This window comes from Mycetomoellerius zeteki, unplaced genomic scaffold, assembly GCF_001594055.1.
Source record: "Mycetomoellerius zeteki isolate Tzet28-1 unplaced genomic scaffold, Tzet1.0 scaffold161, whole genome shotgun sequence".
Lineage (NCBI taxonomy): Eukaryota > Metazoa > Arthropoda > Insecta > Hymenoptera > Formicidae > Mycetomoellerius > Mycetomoellerius zeteki.
The window spans coordinates 4,884-15,272 of NW_017256563.1; the positions used below are offsets into that span (position 1 = coordinate 4,884).

Sequence of the window (10,389 nt, forward strand, 5' to 3'; positions counted from 1 at the left end):
TTTATAACAGTCATTTTTGCCCATAACTGTACACTGAAATTATAAAAAGCTACAAATCTTTACTCATTTTAACGAATATTACAAATGTAAAAATTCGGTAAATATTCACTTTAGGGGACCTCTCCGGTGAACTTGACCTTGACATTTTGTCAAGGTCATGACCCTGAATGACTTCCAACAGGTTTTAGTCGTCGCTCGTTGTCCGTTAAAAAGTTAGTAATAAAAAAATTTGAAAAAATAACGCCTTATTTCTACTATATATAATATTAAAAAATATTCTATACCCCTCCTTGCTTACGTAATGGTCTTTCACGCGAAGGGAAGTTCCATCCCCCCCACTCCTTTTGCGTAAAAATAAATTTTTAGTACAAAAATGAAAATAAGAGGAATAATCTCCAATGGCCTTCATCTTGAGAAATGTTATCCAGGACATGATCCTGAACAACATTCAAAAGGTTTCAACCGTCAGTCGGACAACTTGCGTAATTCTAATGCCGCACTGTTAAATCTACAGTGTCAAATTTAACTTAACGTGAGTCACCACTGCTCCTACTCAATCATATCGTTATTTTATACTAAAACAATGGTTATATTTGATATTATACAGTGTCAAATTGACACGATATAGTGTCAAATTTAACTATCATTTTGATAAAAAATAACAATATATTTAGTAGGAGCAGTAGCGACTCACGGTAGGTTATATTTGACAATATAAATTTAACAGTGCGGCTGTACTGTAACCTTCGAGCTTTACAACTCGAAAAATATTTCATCAAAAAATATTTTATTATAGCGTTTTGAAAAGCTCTTGAAGTAAGCTACAAGAAAATATAATGAAAACTATGGGGTTCCATTTAAAAAAAATAGATGTGATCTTAACTTGGCCTTGGTGACGCCACTCAAGGTCAAATAAATGATACCTTCTTATATTCCCCTCCGAACCATACGACTTTTTTCTGAAACATTTTTTCGTATCTTTCGTATTTTCCGAGATATTCGGGCCATTTGAAATTTTTCACCCTGCATATATACATACATATATAGTATATATACATATAGTTGAGGCGCTATTTAACTACAAATTTATAGTTACTGATGTGACTTTTTTCTCTGAGTGTAGGATTCTTTCTCTCATTACATGAAATAATTTGTGATCGAATATTTATGTAAACATCATCCTAGAATAACAATGATTCTTTAAATATCATTAATTTAATATAAAATAATAGATTATTTAATACGTTCAATCCAATGAAGTGAATTCCTGGGAATTTTTATTGTCGATTTTCATATACTTATTCCCAACTTTATATAATCGATATCTTATCAGAGACGCAATAGTAAATCGATGTAAAGCTAAACGCATAAAAATCATCCCCCCCATTTGAAGACGGTCTACCGTTTCCGAGATATTTCAATATTAAAGTTGATAACGGCATTTCCTTTAGAGTTCATTAGATAACAATTACCAAGAAAAGACACTTGTTTTTTCCTTGTAATTTAATTTTTAACTTTGCGGTTATTTGTGTCAGATATATAATAGATTAGAAATTGATGAAAAATCATTGATTGAAAAAAATATCATACAATATGGACACTGAATTTGATTGAAGAAACTAATTTGTTTCGTCGATTTATAATTGAATTTGTACTTTATACGGTACTTACGCGGCATTAAATATTTCTGCGTAATGATCAATAACTGATTGTCCAACAAAATTAGTTACAAACATGACTATAAAATGACATACTACTATACCGATGCACAACGTTATTTCGGAAAACCCATTTGACAATATTAATGCATTAAGTAACTATAAAAATATATTATATTATTATTTATATGTTTCAATTTATACATATATATAAGGCACAAATTCATATCTATAAAAATCGAACTGAATGTAAAACGTAAAAAATGTATTACTTACAAAAGCATTACTTACTCGAAAAAGACTGCAACTTAAAGATATTACGCTTAATATCACTAAAGCGAAATACCATTTGTTTACAATATTTAAAAAGGATGTGGAAAACCTTCAATAACAAAGAAAAATCTAATTCATACATTTGAGTTCAAATATGTGAGGGCATTAAATAATATGCTTTTTTAAATTAAAATCAATGTTCGCATGTATAGGTAATAGATCATAAATGCTAAAAGAGTTATATAAAGACTAACTGAGCAGATTTTCTATGAATATGAACAGCACGAATAATTTTCTGATACATCACATATGTTTTTCGATAAGTAGGAATTTGAAATGTATGTTTCGTCACTGTATTTTCGATAATGTTACTGCAAACAATTTACACATAATTAACAACTCAAGATAGATTATTTTTTTCATAAAATTGAAAGATACGCTTACCTAGCGATTTTAAAAGTTGCGCAACAATGCCTGAAAAATCCCAACGATAATGTTCCAATTGCAAGTACTGTTAACATTCCAATTAGCATTGTTATGATTTCATGTATTAAATAAATATAAAAATACCGTTCCTGGTCAATAAAAAATTCGAAGTCCACCTTTATTTTACGTGGCCGAGATTTATTCATCGGTATGACAGCGTCAAGGACAATTGGTGTTAATTCAATGGTTACTAACGAAAACATACTAAATGCGGTGCAAACTGGAAACGTAAAAAATAATAAGACAGCATACAACTTTATTTAATTATCATCATTAAAGTTTTTAAAAAAGAGGAGTATACAGGGTATCCCATTTTAAAGGATCCATGAAAATATCTTAGAAATGCTGCGTTAATTCGAAAAATATTTCAGACGAAAGTTTTGTGACTTCGAGGGGGACATAAGATGCTATCATTGGTTTGACTTTAGATGGCGTTGTCAAGGTAAGGGTTACTTAAAATTTTTTAAATGGAACCCCCTATTTTTCATTACATATTCTTTTGGCTTACCTCGACGGATAAGCCACAAAACTATAATTAATTTTATTTTCATTAAGTACTTTTTGAGTTATAAGGCTTGGAAGTTACAACACCGCCGGCATTAGTATTACCCAAGGTGTCCGACCGACGGCTATAACCTCTTGAATGTTGTACAGGATCATGATCTGGATAATATTTGTTAGGATCGAGGTCAATGAAAGTTGTTCCTCTTATTTTCATTTTTGCACTAAAAATTCATTGATCTTGACAAATGTTATTTAGGTCATTATCCTGAACAACATTCAAAAGGTTATACCTTGGGTCATGCTAATGTCGACGACTATAATTTTCAAGCCTTATAACTCGCATAGTACTTAATTAAAAAATATTTTACTATAGTGTTTTGAAAAGCTCTCGAGGTAAGCTACAAAATATGTAATGGAAAATGGGGGATTCCATTTAAAAAATTCAAAGTGACTTTGCCCTGATATTGACAAAGCCATCCAAGGTCAAACAAATGGCACCATCTTATGTTCCCCTCGAAGTAAAAAAACATTTATTTAAAATATTTTTTTATTTAACGCAGTGTTTCCGATATATTTCAGTGGATTCTTTAAAATGAGACACCCTGTATATTGAAAAGTATATTTATACTAATAAATTAAATAAACCAAAATATTTATAATTATATTTATAATTTATATATTTATAGTTATATTTATAATTTATTTTATAATTTACTTACAACTTAGAAATATTGATACAAGGCGATTTTCGATGGCGTATTTTTCTAATATTTTAATTTCACTTTCATCTTCGAATGAATTCCAGTCCAATTTTATTTGTTTTAACAAATATTTCATCTATTATTTAAATAATTATTTCTTCCAAAATTTCCTTTTATTTGCCGGAATTATTCACGGTGGTAAATAGACGTAGCTATAAATATATAATTTCAAGGAATACTTACTTCTTTAGAATTAAAATAACAAGAGTTATAAATTATAGTACAGAACATGGTCATGAGAATACATGGAAGTTCTTTAAAAATAAATTCCAAGTTGCATGTTGTTCTTAAGAAAGTCGAAAACTGTAACACACAAATATGATACAACATACGAATTTAGAATCACTCAAAGAAGGGTTAGTGTAAGAAAAAAAGGACCGAGAAATACCTGGGACAAAAGAATGAAATAATATGCGCCAAGGAAAAACACTGTTTGCACTTGCATAATAATCGACGTTTGATAAGGCCACAAACCAATCGCTGTCAACATAATTCGATAAATGTTGTAGTAACGTTCACCAGAAAAAACCATCTTACTTAGCAGACAGAATAAGTTTGCGAATAAAAATATCGCGGATGTATTGTGAATAATATCGTATCAGGAAGCATACTGAACATTTTTTTATTTTCAGTAAAACATCTCATGTAGAAAGAAAATATGTGGCGATATAATTTAGTAAGTTTCTATAATTGCGCAGTTAGAGAATAAAAAGTGCTATAATTCCATCAATAGTCGTTTTTAATGTAACATGTAATTTGAAATAATGATACATTACGTTACATAAAATTATTTCCCGACAATTGTCAGTGTTATAAGGAAATATAAATCTTATTTCGTTCTTACAGTTTGGACCGGCGCAATTTGATCTAACTTATTATTAGTGCGAGAGCGTTCACAGCGTGACAAACTCCAGTGGAAAAACAAATTCTACGTTAAAACGATTGAAGATACCTTATAGTGTAAAACATTAGATATTTAGCATTTCAAAAGCAATATTATGCTTTCATAACGTGTTAAATGTACCATATGCATGTTTTGGTTTTTTTTTTTAAAAAGTCGTTGGTATTATTTATTATACGATTCAGATGTGAGGATCATGAGGCACACGTAGGGTACCGTTGCCTGCGAGTGAGTTGCGTGCTTACCGAAGTGAGATATCTACATTTCGACTGGTATGCGGCCTACTTAGGGCCTAAGCACGAAGATGACTGTAACTGAGTCGTGGAACGTAGTTGTAGGTTGACCAAAACATTGTGCGTTGACTTACTTAAATTTCCATCTCATAAACAATTCAACAGATATTTTAAAACTCAAATGAAACATCCTTGATAGAAATTTAGATAAAGAGCGTATTGCCAATGCGTAGCTGCCATAATAAAAAGAACACAGTTATATTATAACGAAATAAAATAATTTTGTTTTGTTATAATTACTTTCCATTTTTCCAGTTCAATTTATATTTACTGTTTCGCAGATCTATATTCTGTCTTTCTAACTGCAATTAATTAATGAAAAACGCATCGCATCGCCAGCAAGATTTTAACCCACAATCTTTAGAACGGTAGCCTAATACATTTACGCTGAGCTAATCGCATGCTTATGGTGGAATCATTGGCAACCTCCTACTGTAACCATTGTTAATTTCGTACCTCTATAGACAGTTTAATATTATTAATATTTGAGATTACATGGAAACGAAATAATACCCTGGTATTTATTAACTTATGAAATAATAATGACAAAGCGATTGTCCTCAGTTTCGAAACATCGTCTGACATTACAGTAGTTTTTTTTTCGACGAGTAATAATTGTTGATAGAGAATTAAAGCTGCCGTTGGACTTACTTGGGTTGGAATAAGACCTTCTATAAGAATACCCTTGTAAAAAAATTAAATCTACTATTAATTGGGTTGGACACTTAGGTTTTTTCGAGGAGTACGTATATTTTAAGCGCCTTTTTTTATCTTTTTTAAAAAGGTAAGTTTGTTAATCAAAATGCACTGCAGTTCTCCGCATGTGCCCCGTGATCGTGCCAAACGTTTAATTCTATTTATTACTTTACTTTGCATAGTATAAAAAAATGTTCTAATGTAAGACATACTGTAGATCTTCTTTAAAATATCACTTTCAATGATAATAGTGATTTTAGTAAATATATAATTTTAATAAAACAAATAATATATGTATTATTTCATCATTATTTGGTAAATCATACGGGAAATCTTCATAATGTAAGCCTCTTATAAGTCAATTTTAAGAATACATTTTAGAAATTTCTATTTCATAATATTGATATTTTTAAATGTAACATAAAGAGGCGAATGTAAAATTGCACAGAAAGAAATAATACGTGCAAGTAAAATGTTTATTATATTTAAAATTAAAAATTAGCGTTTCATAAGATAATTATATTCGTGGAGCTTTACGAAATCGCAATAATAGAACGTTTAATAAAATGATGCTTCACATGCAGTATACAATTATAGTATCTTTAATGCAAACATACACAGTACCTTAAATACATACATAAGCTATACTATTTTTTATAATTACGTATTTTGCCATTTTTAGTTGATGCGCCCTACGGAATTTGTCTTATGACATTGTATGTGCATTAGGATTGCGAATAAGTATCTCAATGATGCCATATCGCTATTGTAGAATCCAAATTATTGTTAAATAAGATAATGATGTGGTTAAAAGCTACAGTAGTATATCTCCTTTTTACATTTCTAATTTAAAAAACGAAATTAATTCTAGTTCTTATAGTTATATAATCGAATTGTACATTTAAATTTTGCGAAATGTGCAAAATTATACAAAAATCAAATTTTCAATAAAAATCTTTTCGTAACTTTTGTTTTTAAGTGATTTACATCTTCTTAATTGTTATATACATATATATAATTATGGCAAAATCTTTCTGTGATGTCACGAACATATTACAGAGAATTAATTTAACATTTTTTTTGTAGGATGCAATAAAATAATATAATAGTATTTATTGCCATGTGACAATGGAGCAATATACTACAATACGTTGCATTTGAAGAATTTAAAAGGTAAAATGAATTTTTTTCATATGCGTGGTTAAATATAAAATTGGTTTATTATTATTAATTTTGTATGTTTTTATATAGAATTCGACAAAGAGGAAAGTGAAAGAGAGAGAGAGGGGGGAGGGAGAGGGGAGAGAGAGAGAGAGAGAGAGAGAGAGAGATTGAGAGATTGCTATAACATGACAACGACGATCCTAATTTAGATATTTCAATATTTCTATTTGTGCATTTCAAGATTTATAGTTTCATTTATGTGTTTTTAAGTTCTGTTAAATTTTACTACCCGTTAAAATGAAAAAAATTTTATTTTAATTCCATTTTTTCGCTGAGACACAATTTTCAAGTGACTGTAAACAATACAAATCGCGCTCAAATAACAAAACGTTCTCAAGAAAGTTATGGTAAAAAATGTCAAACTTTCTAGTGGAAACGTCAGATGGCACCTGACAACACTCAGTGTTGCCAAGGCTCAATATATAAGTAGTGCCCCTCGTATATATAGGGGAGACTGGGATCAGTTGTAACGGAGGTAAGTTGTAACAATGCGTATATCTTTTAAATGATAAGAGATACGATGATCATGTGAAGAACAAAAATACTCAGTATCGAGGCCTGCGTTTGCCTCATACCACCAATCGCGCGTGCGCCACATGTAAAAGAAGTTATGTGTACTGTGTTCAGACAAGCCACGTAAGTGTAAATTTACAGTGTTATACTTTTTTGCTCTAAACATTTCAAATGAAATGCTTTTTATCGTATTTTCATTTTATTATGTTTAAAATACAATTTCTTAAGCTATGTGCATGTATTTTTCTGATATTTTTAAGTAGTTCCAAACATATTCATATAAATTTTGACAACATCGGTTTGGGGTTAGAAGTAACATATCGCTGGGGTACATTGTAACAATATTACAGTTAATCTCAAGTTTATATCTTATGCTCGTTTACTTTATATCTTCTTGTTTTCTTTTAAAAACGAAAATGATGAAGAAGAAGAGTGCTTTAGTATTATTTGCTGTGATCCTTTATTTCAAAGCAAATCTGGAGAACAGTGGAGTGTTTATTATGTAAACAATGGGCACATCAGAAATGCATCAAAAATAGCCGTCTATCAAAATATATTTGTGAGCAATGTTTCTAAGATATCCTCAATTGTGACAATTTTATTTGTGAAATAAGATTGATTGGTCTCATTACCAAAATTGAACATTTTTATGTTTTTAAGAAGTTTTTCTCAGTTAATTGTTAAATATATAAGAAAAACATTTAGTTTTTGTTTCAATTTTTAAAAAGAAAGTTTAACTTTTGTTTATTTATGAGGAGAAATAATATAAGTATAAATTTTATTTTTGTTTGAATATTATATATTTACATAGATATATAATACATATAATATATATAATAGAACAAAATAAATGTGATAAACTTTTATGCTTTAATTAATTATATTATTATGCAGCAATATTTAATTGCGTTTTATTTTATAAAACGATCATGTTACAACTTTCCCTAGTCCTGTTTCATTTTGCCCCAAATCGGGGCAAGATGTACCAATTCGGACTTTTTAATTTTTTTATATTTATTTACATAAACATCTAAAAATTACACTTTTTTGTAAATAGTAGTATAAAACTAAATAGTTATTGCATCATGTGCATTAAAAGAAATAAACATATATATGATAAATAAAGAAATATATGTATTTTTCTAAAAATTGGTACAACAAATAAAAGAAGTGGATTAACAATTTTCAATTAAATGTATGTTGAAAATGCTCGCGAAAACATTTACATAATGAGATACAGTTTAATAAATTTTATTTGTTGATTCAGTGTTCTCTTAAATAAATTACACCATTGTTTATTACTGATATATAATTTCCGTTTGCATGTATTATATGTCAAGTGCTAGAAATAAAAATTATTTTTTTCGTATTGATGCTCTAATATTAAGGTAAACATTCCAGCGATAGGACCTACGTACCTATGTCCACACAATTACACAAAACTTTATTTATTTATATTATTATTAATCTCAAATGCTTTTTAAAATAATCTTTAAATACAATTAAATTATAATATTGTAACAGAAAGAAACATTTTAAATTAATAATAGGGGAGAGTGGTCTAAATCGGACCGTGTTCCAAATAGGACCTTTTTAATTTAAATGAATACGGTTAAGCAGATTTGCGTACTATTTATAACGTAAAGTCCTTATAAGACACCGAACATGCGATAGCGGTTTGACAGTTCTCTGTCATAACATTCATAAAATAGAGGCAAATATGTATTTTCAGTCATCGTGCGAAAATTTTTTTAAAAAAGAAAATCCTTGTAAATCATTATTTAAAAGGTGTTAAAAATTTGAAAAGTAATTGATTTAAGAAAATTAAAGAGTGTAGAATTCAAAAATATCAAGCATTTCGTGATCACTGCGGTTTATTGTAAAATTTGTTCCAAAGTTCGAAAGGACCCGTGTCCAAATCGAACAGTATAGTGAATAACTTATAGGCCTGGTTGTAGTACTGGTGATTGGCTGACCAGATCTGATCCAAGCAATGAAATCAGTAAAATATCATGAGTCATCAGACTCAGATTAGTTGAGTTTTATTGATTTCAATTCTAATAATATAAATAGTCAGTAATTCCTTTTTTCCGAAAAAATTTTTATCTTTGACTGTCAAATTGCTTGTTTTTACTCAATACTAAGAGAAATACATTAAAATATTTTAAAATTTTATCTAAAAATCCATAAAAATAAGTTTTCGATCTGAACCAGGGTCTGGTCCAATTTGGAACCGATGGTTCCCCTATATATTAAATCCTATGTATAACTGTCCGGGCATAGGTACCTGTTTATTCATTAGTTTACTGTACAGCACATGTTTAAATTTTGTATAACAGTGACGTTTATGTTTTGTTTAAATAAATAATTTCTTACCTAGAAATCCTTAATTATCTTCGCTAATCAATACGTGCAAGTATCACTACATTCAAAGTTCTATATTCAATTAAAACTTTTATTTTGTATTACTTCATTGCCATGGTATATATTACAGTAAAGTAGGATATTGCTGTAGTTATAAGCTAAAAAAATATTTTAATCTTCATATTTCAATCGTTAAATGTTGATTGTTACAATGTTATGTAACATTGTTATTTTAAATATTCATTAAATAAATAAGTACACTTTTCAAGAGAAAAAAGATAAGACAATTTTTTTCCAAGAGACAATTAGTTTACTGCACTGAAAATCGCATTTGGTAGAATCAACTAATTTTCAGTTTGAAATTGGCTAAAAGATCTTTGACTGATGCAATAAAATAATTTAGTTGAAGCTAATTCGGTTATTGTAACATTTTATTTGTCAGAACGGTAATTATGCAGAATAGGACCTTTTAGAATTTTGACATTTTTCGGCTGTAATGTTGATAATAATCTTGTTGATAGGATCCCGTTTGTCTACAAAACGACTGCCTACAGCTTCATTTGCACACAGCAATATTGAACACAGCATATTGCACACACGACAATATTGCACACAGCGTATTGTACACACGATAATATTGCACACAGCACATTGCACACACCACGCCATTGGCCAGCTGCACTTGTATCAAGTGTACGATGTAAACTAGGCCAATA

General features: G+C 29.2%; 1 long non-coding RNA gene across 1 annotated transcript in view; it reads left to right on the forward strand.

Moving 5' to 3' along the window:
* The first annotated feature begins 407 nt into the window (after positions 1–407).
* The window catches only part of LOC108721122 (uncharacterized), a 13,605-nt gene continuing 3,623 nt past the window's right edge, over positions 408–10,389 (forward strand). Inside the window, exons 1-2 of the long non-coding RNA XR_001936554.1 lie at positions 408–419; positions 3,117–3,118. This is a non-coding gene — a long non-coding RNA (uncharacterized lncRNA). The remainder of the gene's footprint in view (positions 420–3,116; positions 3,119–10,389) is intronic.